The following is a 14734-nucleotide window of genomic DNA, read 5'->3' on the forward strand; positions in this document are numbered from 1 at the left end:
AGAAGGGGCTGGGAAGGTGGCTCAGCGGTAGAGTGCCTGCCTAGCATGCATGAAATTCTAGATTCAATTCGTCAATACCATATAAACAGAAAGAGCCAGAAGTGGCATTGTAGCTCAACTGGTAGAGTGTTCGCCTTGAGCAAAAGAAGTTCAGGGACAGTGACCAGGCCCTGAGTTCAAGCCCCATGACTGGCAAAAAAAAAAAAAAAGAAAGAAAGAAAGGAAAAAAACGTGTTTTAAATCTAATTTCTGCACAGAATATGCGCTGTTTGTCTCTCAGAGCTTGGCTTACCTCACTTAACATGATTTGTTTTAGTCCATCCATTTCCCTGCAAATGACAATATTTTTTTCTTTCTAATGGCTATGTATATATAAGTACCATATTTTTTGGATCCACTCATCTATTGTGGGACATCTGGGCTGTTTCCATAGCTTGGCTATTGTGAATAGTGCAGCAATGAATTTGGAGGTACAAGAGTATCATGTCCTGGCTCATGATATTCAGGGTAGATGCCCAGGAGTGGAATGGCTGGGTCATGGAGAAGGTCTATGTTTTTTTTTTTTGGGTCTGGTCATGGGGCCTGAACTCTAGGCCTGGGCACTGTCCCTCAGCTCTTCAGCTCAAGGCTAGCGCTCTACCACTTGAGCCACAGCGCCACTCCGGCTTTTTTCTTTTTGCTTATGTGGTGCTGAGGAATCGAACCCAGGGCCTCAGGCATGCAAGGCAAGCGCTCTACCACTGAGCCATCTTAGTTTTTTGAGGAACCTCCAGACTGCTGTCCAGAATGGTTGTGCTAGTTTACATCCCCATCAAAAACAGAGTTCCTTTTCCTCTACATCCCTGTCAATATTTGTTGTTCGAATTCATGTTGGCCAGTCTAACTGGGGTGAGATGGAATCTAGAGTTGTTTTGATTTGCATTTCCTTTACAGTCAGGGATGATGAACATTTCCTTCTGTGGTTTTTTTTTTGGGGGGGGTCCGATCAAGGGGCTTGAACTCTAGGCCTGGGCGCTGCCCCTCAGCTCTTCAGCTCAAGGCTAGCGCTTTACCACTTGAGCCACAGTGCCACTTCTGGCTTTTTTTTTTTTTGCTTACGTGGTGCTGAGGAATCGAACCAGGTCCTCATGCATGCAAGGCAAGCACTCTACCACTGAGCCACCTTCCCATCCCCTCCTTCTGTGTTTCTTTACCGTTCTTACTTCTTCTTCTGGAAAGTCTCTCTCTTAGCTCCCTTGCCCATTTTGTGATTTTTTTTTTTTTTTTTTTTTTTTGGGTCCGGTCGTGGGGCCTGAACTCTGGGCCTGGGCTCTGTCCCTCAGCTCTTCAGCTCAAGACTAGCGCTCTACCACTTGAGCCACAGCGCCACTTCTGGCTTTTTCTGCTTATGTGGTGTTGAGGAATCTAACCCAGGGCCTCATGCATGAAAGGCAAGCACTCTACCACTGCTAGCTTCCAAGCCCTATAAAGATCTTTTATGTCTTTGGTTAGGTTATTCCTAGTTGTTTGTTTGTTTGTTTGTTTAGACTATTACAAATGGAGTTGTTTCATTATTTCCCTCTCTGCTTTTACATTTTTGGCATACCAAAAGGCTACTGATTCTGGGGGATTGATTTTGTATCCTGCTACTTTGCCAAAGTGGTTGATGAGCTTCAGAAGCTTGGGGGTGGAAGCTTTTGTTCTCTTTAGGTTTAAGATCATATTGTCTGCAAATAAGGATAGTTTGACTTCTTTCCCTATGTGAATCCCTTTTATGTCCTTTTCTTGCTTTATTGCTCTGGCTAGGAATTCCAGGACTATATTGAAAAAGAGTGGAGAGAGTGGACAATCTTGCTTTAATCCTGATTTCAGAGGAAATGGTTTTAATTTTTCCCCATTCAATATGATGTTAGCTGTTGGTCTGTCATATATAGCCTTTATTATTTTAAGGAATGTCCTTTCTATTCTTAGTTTCTCTAAAGATTTTAACAGGAATGGGTGTTGTATTTTGTCAAAGGCTTTTTCTGCTTTTATTGAGATGATCGTGTGGTTTTTGTCTTTGGTTCTGTTGACTTGGTAAATTACATTTATTGATTTGCATATGTTGCGTTTGTGGGATGAAGCTTTGTGATCATAATGTACAATTTTTTAATGTTTCTGGATTTTGTTGACTAGTATTTTATTGAGGAGCTTTGCATCTGTGTTCATCAGAGAAAGTGGTCTATAGTTTTCTTTTTTTGTTGAATCCTTACCTGGTTTGGGGGTGAGTGTGACATTGGCTTCATAGAATGATTTTGGGATTGCTCCTTCTGGTTCTATTTCACGGAAAAGCTTAAGGAGTATTAGTATTAGTTCATCTTTTTTTTTTTTTGGCCAGTCCTGGGGCTTGAACTCAGGGGCAGGGCACTGTCTCTGAGCTTCTTTTGCTCAAGGCTAGCACTCTACTACTTGAGCCACAATGCCACCTCCAGCTTTTTCTGTTTATATGGTACTAAGGAATTGAACCCAGGGCTTCATACATACTACACAAGCACTCTACCACTGAGCCACATTCCCAGCCTCTAGTTCATCTTTAAAAGTCCTATAGAATTCAGCAGTGAATCCATCCAGGTCTGGGCTTTTCCTTGGTTCAGTTTAGGCAGTTTGTCTGTTTCTAGAAATTTTTCCATTTCTGCTAGTTTTCCCTTCTTTTTTGAGAATAGATTTTGAAAGTAGTCCTTTACAATTTTTTGACTCTCTTGAATGCTTGTTGCGAAGTTTCCCGTGGCAGCTCTGATTTTATTGATTTGCATCTCGTCTCTTCTTCCTCAATCTTGCTGGTGGTCTGTCAATGTAAGTAATTTTTTCAAAGAACAAGCTTTTTGTTTCATTGATTTTGCTTTTAGTATTTTTTTTTTTTTGCGTCCGGTCGTGGGGCCTGAACTCTGGACCTGGGCACTGTCCCTCAGCTCTTCAGCTCAAGGCTAGCGCTCTACCACTTGAGCCACAATGCCACTTCCGGCTTTTTTTCTTTTTGCTTATGTGGTGCTGAGGAATGGAACCCAGGGCCTCAGGCATGCAAGGCAAGCACTCTACCACTGAGCCAACTTCCCAACCCCGTGCTTTTAATATTTTTGAGCAAGAAGTTCCATAATGTTTTCCATAATGGCTGTACCAATCACAGCAGTGCACCAACACTGTATCTCTCTGTCTCTGTCTCTGTCTCTCTCTCTCTCTCTGTACTAGGGCTTGAACCCAGATTCCCATACTCAACACTCGTTAGGCAAGTTCTCTACTATTTGAACTATGTAGTAAGCCCTTCTGTGTGTGTGTGTGTGAGTGTGTGTGTGTGTGAGTGTGTGTACACGTGTGCGTGTGCTAGTCTTGGGATTTGGATTCAATGCCTTGATGCTGTCCCTGGGCTATTTTGCTCAACACTAGGGCTCTATTTCTTGAGCCATAACTCCACTTCTGGCTTTTTTGGTGGTTAGTTGGAGATAAGAGTTTCATAGAATTTCCTGCTCTGGGTGGCTTCAAATCTTAATCCTCAGATCTCAGTCTCCTGCGTAGTCAGGATTACAGACATGAGCATTAGCACCCAGAATGCATGTCCTTCTGATGGCTTCAAAATTTCCCATTTGTGCTGGGTGCTAGTGGCTCACACCTGTAATCCTAGCTACTCAGGAGGCTGAGATCTGAGGACCTTAGTTCAAAGCCAGCTGGAAGGAAAGTTTGTGAAAGTCCGTGAAACTCTTATCTCCAATAAACCACTCAGAAAAGCAGAAGTGGTGCTGTGGTTCATGTGGTAGAGCACTCACCTTGAGCTGAATTGCTGAGGGACAGTGCCCAAGCTGAGTTCAGGCCCTATGACCAAAAACAACAACAAAAAGTTTCCCATTTGTTGTGCTGCTATTATTTTTATGGTTAGCCTGAATATCTTTTTTTTTTATTGTAAAGATACTATACAGAGGGTTACAGTTACATGAGTAAAGTAATGAGTACACTTCCTATTGAGCATTGTTACCCCCTCCATTGTTTTCCCTCTACCATCCCTTCCTTCCCTACCTTCCCTGAGGTTCTTTTTTTTTTTTTTTATTGTGATTAAGTGATTACATAATTTCCCGAATTTCACAGTATTGTGGAATAATGATGCTCGTTTAAAGTCATAAGTTCATTCTAACTTTCCTGGAGCAAATTGTCTATCACAGTCTATAACATATAACGCTGTTCACATGTTATACACCGTACATGTGATCAGCAGCATGGAGATATTTAGTAGTGGTTCGACCAGATGAGTGGGAGTTCTTTGTTTCTTAAGTCCTGTTAGTTTTGTCGTATCACCTAACATTTTGGATTTAGCATCCACTTATCAGGGAGACCATGTACCGTTTGTCTCTTTGCTCTTGGCTTACCTCGCTCAACATGATTCCTTCTAGCTCCATCCATTTCCCTGCAAATGCCATTATTTTGTCATTTCTAATGGCTGCATAAGATTCCATTGTGTATAGATACCACAATTTTTGGATCCATTCATCTGTGGTAGGGCATCTGGGTTGTTTCCATATCCTAGCTATTGTGAACAGTGCTGCAATAAACATGGATAGCCTGAATATCTTAAAAGCGTGCTTCCTAGAAGATGAAGATCCCAAGTCTAGAGAGAATATAGAATGCTCAACACTCAGCGTCCCATCCTATTGGCTAGGCAAGGGAGGGGTAACATCAGCTTGAAGACACAGAAAGGCAAAGCAGATGCCACCAGCCAACTAGGCTTCATCTCTCATCATGGGCCCCAAGTCCAAGGGGAGGGGCCAGACCAGTGGGGGGATGGGGAAGCACCATGGGCATTCCAAGAGGGTGGCCCTCCAAGTCCATCCAGGGGCAGCAGCAGACAGGGAGGGGCCATCTCAGAAGGTGTGAGCACCAAGTTTCCTCTTGCCTCCTGGGACTCCCCCAGCTTCCAGCGAGGCTGAAAAATGAGCATTTCATCTGGGAAGGCCTCAGGCCTGGTACAGACCAGGACTTCAATGACTCAGATTGGAGGAACATGAATATTTGGGGCTGAATTAGTCCAGTTTCCATTGTTGTTACTAAGTGCTTTATAAAGAAGGAAGGTTTATCTGTTTTACATCTTGTTTTATTTTCTTCTTTTATTTTGGAGATCCCGGGGCTTGAATTCAGAGCCTCGAGTTTTCTCAGCTTGCTAGTACTCTACCATGTGAACCAGGCTTCTAGCTCTCTTTTTTTTTCTGGTTATTTTGGAAACAGAGTCTCACTTTTCTGCCTAGACTGGCTGTGAACCTCCATCCTCAGATCTCAGCCTCCTGAGTCACTGGGATTGCAGGCGTGAGCCACCAGCACCTGGCTCTTCCAGCTTTTTTTTTTTTCAGTCATTAATTGGAGATGAGATTCTGCCAGTCTCATTTTGAACCATGATCCTCAAATCTCAGCCCCCTGAGTAAATAGGATGACAGGCATGAGCTACCTGCACCTGGCAATTAAGTAAGTCATACCCAAGGCTGAGAACGTAGCTTAGTGCTAGAGTGCTTGCCTAGCATGCATGAAGACCTGGGTTCAACTCCTCAGTACGACATTCACAAAAAGAGCAGGGCTGGGAAGGTGGCTCAGTGGTAGAGTGCTTGCCTTGCATTCATGAAACCCTGGGTTCAATTCCAAAGTACCACATAAACAGAAAAAGCTGGAAGTGGTTCTGTGGCTCAAGCAGTAGACTGCTAGCCTTGAACAAAAGAAGCTCAGGGACAGTGCCCAGGCCTGACTGTAAGCCTCAGGACTGGCAAAAAACAACTAAGTCATACCAGATTAGAGCTCATGCTCCCGACTTTATTTAATCATTTGTGTGAATGACTGTGTGTGTGTGTGTGTGTGCGCGCACACACACACACACACACACACACACACACACGCGTGCTTATGCTGGTCCTGGGGCTTGAACTCAGAGTCTGGGCATTGTCCTTGAGCTTTTATTCTCAACTGCAGTACTCTACCACTTAAGCCATAGCTCTACTATGCCTTTGTAGTGGTTAATTGGAGATAAAAGTCTCATGAACTTTGCTGCCTGGACTGGCTTTGAACCTTGATTTCCAGATCTCAGCCTCCTGAGTAGCTAGGATTATAGGTGTGAGCCTGTACTGGTGGCTCATGCCACCAGTACCTGGGAACCATCTGTCTTTTATTATGGAGTATGAAAGTAGTTGATTTCCTCTGGGAAGCCACCTTCCATTTGGGGCCAAGCCCACTTTGTCAGGATGCATAATCATTTTGATAAATTGGTAAGATTTGTTTTGCTGGCATTTACTTGAAGTCTTCTGCACCTGTGTTTAAAGGGAATATTGGTCTGGCTTATTTTCCACTGACACTTTATCTCGTTTTGTATCAGGACAACATAGATCTGCCCAATTGAAAGATCAAGAAGTGTTTAAGCCAGGCACTGGTGGCTCATGCCTATAATCCTAGCTATTCAGGAGGCTGAGATCTGATGATCTCGGTTCAAAGCCAGCCCGGGCAGGAAACTTGGTGAGACTCTCATCTCCAATAAACCACTAGAAAACTGGAAGTGGCACTGTGGCTCAAGTGGTAGAGTGCTCATCTTGAGCTGAAGAGCTGAGCGACAGCACCCAAGCCCAGAGTTCAAGCCCCACGACCAACCAAAAAAAATGAATAAATAAAAAACAAGTGTTTACTTGGGGAGAGACTGGGAAGGATTAGTGTAAAGTCTTTAGACATTTGGTTCAATTCCCATGTGAGCCATCTGGTCCTGAGCTTTATTTTGTTGGAAGTTTTTGTTGGTTTTACTATTTTTTATTACTGATTCAATCTCTCACTATATATTTTTTTAGATTTTGTCTTTCCTTGACAGTCACTTTTGGCAGTTTGTATGTTCCTAGGACTTTCTCTGTTTCATCTAGATTTTCTCATTTGATGATGTATAAAATGCTTTTCTTTCTTCTTTTTCTTTTTTTTTTAATCAGTCATGGGGCTTGAACTCTGGGCCGGGGCACTGTCCCTCAGCTCTTTGGCTCAAGGCAAGTGCTTTGCCACTTGAACCGCAGCACCACTTCCAATTTTTCTGGTAGTTAATTGGAGGTAAGAGTCTCACCAACTTTCCTGCTTGGGCTGGCTTTGAACCCTGATCCTCAGATCTCAGCCTCCTGAGTAGCTAGGATTACAGGTGTGAGCTCTTTTACTAATTTCTTTTCTTTTTCTTTTTGTCAGTTGTGAGGCTTAAATTCAGGGCCTGGGTACTCTCCCTGACTTCTTTTGCTCAAGCTTAGTGTTCTATTTCTTTGTGCCACAACCTCACCTCCAGTTTTCTGGTGGTTAATTGAAGATAAAAGTCTCACAGACTTTCCTGCCTGGCTTTGCTTTGAACCACAATCCTCAGATTTCATCCTCCTGAGCTACTATTACAGGGGTAAATACTGGTGCTCATCTTCTTGTGAGTGTGTGTGTGTGTGTGTGTGTGTGTGTGTGTGTGAGAGAGAGAGAGAGAGAGACAGAGACAGAGACAGAGACAGAGACAGTCTCCTTATGTATGTGGGCATTTTTTTTTTTTTTGTGGCTAGTTGTGGGGCCTAAACTCTGGGCCTGGGCACTATCTCTGAGCTCTTCAGCTCAAGGCTAGCTGCTCTACCACTTGAGCCACAGCACCACTTCTGGCTTTTTCTGCTTATATGGTACTGAGGAATCAAACCCAGGGCCTCATACATGCGAGGCAAGTGCTCTCCCACTGAGCCGCCTTCCCAGCCCAGTCTCGTTATGTGTATGTGCCAGTCCTGGGGCCTGAACTCAGCCCCCCCAGCATGGAGCTGGCACAAGCCACTCGCCGTGGGTGGCAGCTGCTATGCGTCCACTTCTTTCTTTTGTTGTTGTTGGTGGTGGTGGACAGAAGGCTTGAACTCAAGGCTTGGGTGCTGTCGTTGAACTTTTGTGTTCAAGGCTAGTGTTTTACCACTTTGAGCCATAATGCTACTTCCTGTTTTCTGTTGGTTCACTGGAAATAAGAGTCTCACAGACTTTCCTGCCCAGACTTGTTTGAACCACAATCCTCAGATCTCAGCCTCCTGAGTAGTAGGATTACAGATGTGAGCCACTTGTGCTTGGCTTCTTTGATCTTTTTAAAATTTGTGTGTGTGTGTGTGCATGCATGCGTGTGTGTGTGTCCACGCATTTGGACACCAGTACTGGGCTTGAACTCAGGGCCTGGACCCTGGCCCTCAACTTTTTACTCAAGGCTGATGCTCTACTGTTTCAGTCACAGTTATACTTGCAGCTTTTTGGTGGTTAATTGGAGATAAGAATCTCACTGATTTTCCTGCCCAGGCTGGCTTCACACTGTGATTCTCAGCCCTCAACTCCCTGAGTAGGTAGGATGACAGCCGTGAGCTACCAGTGTCTGGCAATTTTTTTTTTTTTTGACATAAGTATCGACAGCACTCATTCTCTCTGACCACTGCATTCAGCTTACCTCATATGATGGGGTGCATTGTTTTTCTTCTCATTCCTCAAATTCCCCCGCCCCTCACCAATTTCCTCTTGTGATTTCTTCTTTGACCTGTTAGCTGTTGAAGAATGTGTTAACTCATTTTCAACTGGTTGTACAGTTTCCAACTTTATTTCTTTTGCTCATCTTTAGCTTTATTCCATTTTGGCCGGAGGAGACTTTTCTTTTGTAGGATTTTAAACTTTTAAAATGATTGAGTTTTGTTTGGTGGTGTAACACAGAGTTCTTGAAGAATGTTCTAATACGCTTGGAAAAAATAGGTGTGTCCTGCTGTGGTTCTGAAACAGATTAGAGATAAATAAAATAGAGAATGGATAAATTCTAGCTACGCAGGAGGCTGAGATCTGAGGATCAGGGTTCAAAGCCAGCCTGGGCAGGAGAGCCCGTGAGACTCTTATCTCCAATTAACTACCAGAAAAACTGGAAGTGGCGCTGTGGCTCAAGTGGTAGAGCGCTTACCTTGAACTGAAGAGCTGAGTGACAGCGCCCAGGCCCAGTGTTCAAGCCCCACAACCAAAAAAAAAAAAAAAGCAGGAAGAGTCAATTTGAGCTAGGGTATTCTCCATGTATCTGTGAGGTCCAGTTGGTTTATAAGCAGAATCAGTAGGCTTATAAAGAGAAATCAGTGCTGGGTCCTAGTGCTCACACCAGTCATTCAAGCTATTCAGGGGCTAAAATCTGAAGCCATCCTGGGAAGGAAGGTCTATGAGACTTTTATATCCAATTAGCCAACAAAAAGCCAGAAGTGGAGCTGTGATTCAAACAGTAGAATGCAGGGATTGAGCAAAAGAGCTTTGGTACAGCCCTGAGATCATGCCCCAGTACCCAGCATCACTATATACCCGTGCTCACACAAATACACACCATAAATAAATAAAACTTAAAAAGAGAGGGAAACCAACTGAGATTATGTAATCCGAGGAGCAGCATGAAAAGAGAATGAAAAAGTAATGGATAAGGGCCTATGAGCTAGATAAAACCACATAATATCATAGGCTCTCTGCAACTTCCTATTAGAGAGAGAGGAAGCTAGGTACTGGTGGCTCACATCTGTAATCCTAGTTACTCAAAGGGCTGACAGTTCAAAGCCAGCCTGGGCAGGAAAGTCAGTGAGACTCTTTACCTTCAATAAAGCACCAAAAATGCTCGAAGTGGAGCTGTGGCTCAAGTGGTAGAACCTTGAGCCCAAAAGCCCGGGTGTCCAGGCCAGAGTTCAAACCCCAGCACAGGCAAAAAAGAAAGAAGGAAAGAAGGAAGGAAGGAAAGAAGGTTGGGAGGGAGGGAAGGTATAACCTGTTTTTGAGCTGAGTTTTCTGTTATTTTGTATTTTCCTTCTCTGCTTATCTGTGCTTCATTTTGGTGGATTTCCTCAGATCTATCTTTCATGGAATGAATTCTCTCCTTAGCTTTGTCTAAGTTCATATGTAATCCTTTCCTGAAGTTTATAGCCTATGTAGGGTATATAGGCTGTATTTTTATTTCTAGATACTCTACAATTTATTTTCAAGACATCCAAAACACTGATAGTTTTTGAAAGCAATTGAAAGAACAATTATTATTTTTTCTTTTGTGCCAGACCTGAGGCTTGAATTCAAGGCCTAGGTGCTATCCTTGAGCTTTTGTGCTCAAGGCTAGTGCCCTACCATCTGAGCCACAGCTCTACTTCTGGCTTTTTGGGAGGAGGGGGTGATTAATTAAAGAGTCTCCTGGACTTCCTTGACCATCTGACTCTGAACTACTGTCCTCAGTTCTCAGCCTCCTGAGTGGCTAGGCTTACAGTCATGAGCTACCGGTTCCTGGCTTAATTATTAATTTTCACATCTTTTTTTTCCTTTTTTCTTTTTTTGGTTGTGGAGTTTGAACTCAGGGCCTGAGTGCTGTGCCTGAGCACTTTTGTTCAAAGATAGCCCTCTGCCACTTTGAGCCACAACACCACTTCTGGTTTTCTGGTGGTATTGAAGAGTCTCACAGACTTTCTTATCTGGGCTGGCTTTGAACCATGATCTTCAGCTCTCAGCTTCCTAAGTAGTTAGGATTATAGGTGTGAACCACTAGTGCCCAGCTTTTTATGTCTTTTTTTTTTTTTTTCTGGTCATGGGGCTTGAACTCTGGACCTGGGCACTATCTCTCAGCTCTTCAGCTCAACGAGAACCCTCTACCACTTGAGCCACAGCGCCACTTCTGGTTTTCTGGTGGTTAATTGGACAATCTCACAGACTTTCTTACCTGGGCTAGCTTTGAACCACGATCTTCAGATCTCAACTTCCTGAGTAGCTGGGATTATAGGCATGAGCCACTAGCACCCAGCTTTTTATGTCATTTTTGAAGTCCCCCCTTTTTTTTGTCGGTAGTGGAGCCTGAACTCTGGGCCTGGGCACTGTCCCTTAGCTCTTCAGCTCAAGGCTAGTGCTCTACTACATGAACCACAGCACACCTTCTGGCTTTTTCTGCTTATATGGTGCTGAGGAATGGAACTCAGGTCATTATGCATGCGGCAAGCACTCTACCACTGAGCCACCTTCCCAGTCCCTTAAAGCCCTTATTTTATGGTCTCGGAGTTCCTTCTCTGTGGCCAGGGATGCAAGCAGGATCATGGTTTCACAGGAGACCATGAACACAGAGCTTTCCCATGGCTGGAAGAGGCCAGGTGGGCTGGTGTCACCACCTGTCAAACCACCAGGGCCCCGGGAATGCCATGGGCACCTGGAATTTGAGCAAGGATCCCAGGAGACCCAGAGAACAAAAACACTTCCAAAGCTAGCTGTCTAGATTGCACCACAATAATTACTTCTTTCTTTTCATTCTTTTGTCTTTTTTTTATTCATGCCAGTACTGGGGCTTGAACTCAGAGCATAGATGCTGTCCCTTAGCCTTTTTTTTGCTCAAGATCACCACTCTACTATTTGAGCCACACTGCTACTTCTACCTTTTTGGTTGTTAATTGAAGATAAAAGTCTCTTGGACTTTGCTGTTTGGGTTGGCTTTGAACTTTGATCCTCAGATCTCAACCTCCTGAGTAGCTAGAACTACAGTCATGAGCCACTGGCACCAGGCACTACAATGACTATTTCTTTTTTGGTGTTGTTGTTGTGGGACTTGAACTCTGAGCCTGGGTGCTATCCCTGAGCTTTTCTCCTTAAAGTTAGTGCTCTACCACTTGTAGCCATAGCACCACTTCCGGTTTTCTGGTGGTTAATTGGAGATTAGAGTCTCATGGACTTTCCTGCCCTGACTGGCTTCAAAATGGGATCTTAAAATTTCAGGCTCCTAAGTAATAGGATTACAGATGTGAGCTACCAGCTTCCGGCTCAATGTGATTACTTCTTTAGAAACTCACCTTGTTTGCCACAGGAGAAAGGGAAAATACCAGTGATAAGAAGAACTCTAAGGGCCTGGCACTGGTAGTTCACACCTGAATTCCTAGGTACTCAGGAGGCTGGATCACAGTTCAAAGCCAGCCTGGACAAGAAAGTCCATAAGACTCCTATCTCCAATTAACCACTCAGAAACCAGAAGTGGCGCTGTGGCTCAAAGTGGTAGAACACTAGCCTTGAGCGAGAAAGCTTGGGGACAGTGTCCAGGCCCTGAGTTCAAACCCCATGACAGACAAAAAAAAAAAAGAATAACAAATGAAAATGACCCACAACAAGATGAGAAGCCATACTTCATGGTACTGACTGTATGAGTCTGGACCCTGATTCCTTTCCCTCCCTGTCTTTTCTCCCTAGCACCAAGTTCTACCAGCTACAACTTGGCCCTGTTGGCTCAGGGCTGTGTCCCCAGTGCCTCCGCTCCAGGACATGGATTTTGTCTCTCTTGTTGAAGGGCGGTGACAAGTGGTGCACACATGTGGTACTGTGTTGTCAGCAAGACCTCTGGGGGGAACAAATGTACGCAGGCACTAGCTCATGCCTGAGTCCTTTTGCCTGTCTTCAGGGCCCCCCACTTTACACAGGTGGAGCTGAGTCTGAGGTGGGGGTACTGCCTGTGTTCCTTCCCCCTGACTCTGTGTTTCTGCAGCCACATTCTCAAAGCTGCCCTGCTATCCCCTGCCTCCACACAGCCCCCAGCTTGTATCTGAGGCCTTCCTTCTTTTTGGTCAGCTTGAACCCAGGGCCTGGGTGCTGCCCCTGAGCTTATTTGCTCAAAGCTAGTGATCTGCTATCCTGAGCCACAGCCCCACTTCTGGTTTTTGAGAAGTTAATCAGCGGTAAGAGGCTCATGGACTTACTTGCCCATGCTGGCTTTGAACCATGATCCTCAGATCTCAGCCTCTTGAGTAGCTGAGATTATAAATGCGAGGCACTGGTGCAATACTTGTGACCTTTTAACTTTGTGTTGTGTGCTCTGTGTGTGTGTGTGTGTGTGCGCGCACACGAACGCGCGTGTACTGAGGTTTACACTCATACCCTGGGTTCTTGAGTTGTTCCACTCAAGGCTGGTACTCTACTGTTTGAACCACACCTCTGCTTCCTCTTCCAGCTCTTTGGTGGTTAACTGGAAATAAGGGCCGAGCCTCACAGACTTTCCTGCCCAGGCTGACTTTGAACCATAATCCTCCCATCTCAGGCCTCTAAATAGCTAGGATTACAGGCGTGAGTCACTGGTGCCTGGCTCACTTCGGTGCTTTTAAGGACTTCACTCTTGCAGTTGTCCAAATAGCCCTGTATTTGGGGGTGCAGAAAGAGCAGCCAGGCAAGAAGGCCCACTTCCTGGTCCGCTCCCTCATTCCCTCTCTAAGGGAGCTGATTACAACAGTAGGACAGAAATGGCTGCTTCCACCAGGAAACGGCTAGGCCCGGCTCCCAGGATGCCTGCTGCAGATGACAGAGAACCCACATCTGGGCACACACCGTGCCTCAGGCTGGCAGTGCCCCCACTGTGGTCACTGCAATTCGGGCATGGTAATCCCAACCACAGAAAATTGCTCCAGGATTAAGTGAAATGACAGTGCCTGGTGCACAGCCAGCTGTCTATACATTATTATATAAGTAGAAACTGTTGCAGAGTTCTCCAGGCTTTGTTGTGCGGTAGAGACTAAAAGAATTTCCTTTTGGTTTTTCTTTCCTTTTTTCTTTTTTGTTAAGTTGAGCTGAGAGCTGATCAGTTTCCCCAGGAAAGACTTAGGATGCCTGAATTTTGAAGAGAAGGGTGTATAAACTATAATGCTGTAACATAACCATCCAGTGCTGCAGCGACACGGCCTGCGACCCAGAGGAGGCCCCAATTGATGTCCTGGGCCTGGGCTGGCTGGAATCTGCCTCTAAGCCCTCCTGTGAGAAGAGGAGGGGTGATCCAAGTGGCTGCTAAGCTGGTGGAGGTCTGGCTGTATTATTCAGGTCTGGGGATGGAGGCCACAAGGGGCTCCATGCTTTGGCAGGCCGGGGAGATGGTTGTGGACAGAACCCTGCTTTCTCCAAAGCATCTCACTTGATGGAGACCTTCAGCACACCAGCCAGGGAGGAGAAAATGTAGGTGGCAGTGTGTGATGGGGGAGGGGGTGGCGGGGAAGGGAGGGTAGGTAGGTGCTGCTCACGCCCAAGGCATGCCTTCTCAGGGCCCCATCCATGCTTCCGGGAGCTGGAGGGTCAGGGCCTATTTTTATATCCCTTTGACAGAGAAGGAAGCCGGGCTGGAGAGATTAGGTGTCTTCACTTGTGGCTTCCACAAGCTGGGCCCCCAGAGGCCCAACCTGGGTGATGGTGAAACTCTCAGAACTGGAGAGTGGGAAGGAAAGACTGGCAGGCTAGGAGGACTGGGGGCACCCAGGACCCCTCCTCCCCCCACGGCCACCACAGAGGGGTGCGCCCCTGCGCTGGCGCTAGAAACAGGCAGCACAGAGCTGTGACACGCAGGTTCTTCCACACCCACTTACAGATTTACCTTCCAGAAACTTCACTAGCATGCCCTGAGGGGGTACGTGGCATCAGTGGAGGGCTCAGGGATGGCACTGGGACATGGAGTTTTTTTTTTGTCTTTTTTAAAAATTTTAATTGTGAAAATTCTGTACAGAGGTTTACAATTACATGGGCAAGATAATGAGTACATTTCTTATCAAGCATTGTAGCCTCCTCCTTTGTTTCCCCTTCCCATCCTCCCCCCTCCCCCCCCCACATGGTTTTGGTAATCTGCTTGGCAGCCCTGGACAGCCTAGCCCTGGACAGTGCCCAGTCCCTAAGACCACCTCATGGGCTTTCCAATTTAACTTTGGGATGAATGTGATAGGGTCTGCTACCAGGGCTTGAACTCAGGGACTGA

The sequence above is a fragment of the Dipodomys spectabilis genome, unplaced genomic scaffold (genome assembly GCF_019054845.1).
Source record: "Dipodomys spectabilis isolate Male_0828 unplaced genomic scaffold, ASM1905484v1 ptg000067l, whole genome shotgun sequence".
Classification (NCBI taxonomy): Eukaryota; Metazoa; Chordata; class Mammalia; order Rodentia; family Heteromyidae; genus Dipodomys; species Dipodomys spectabilis.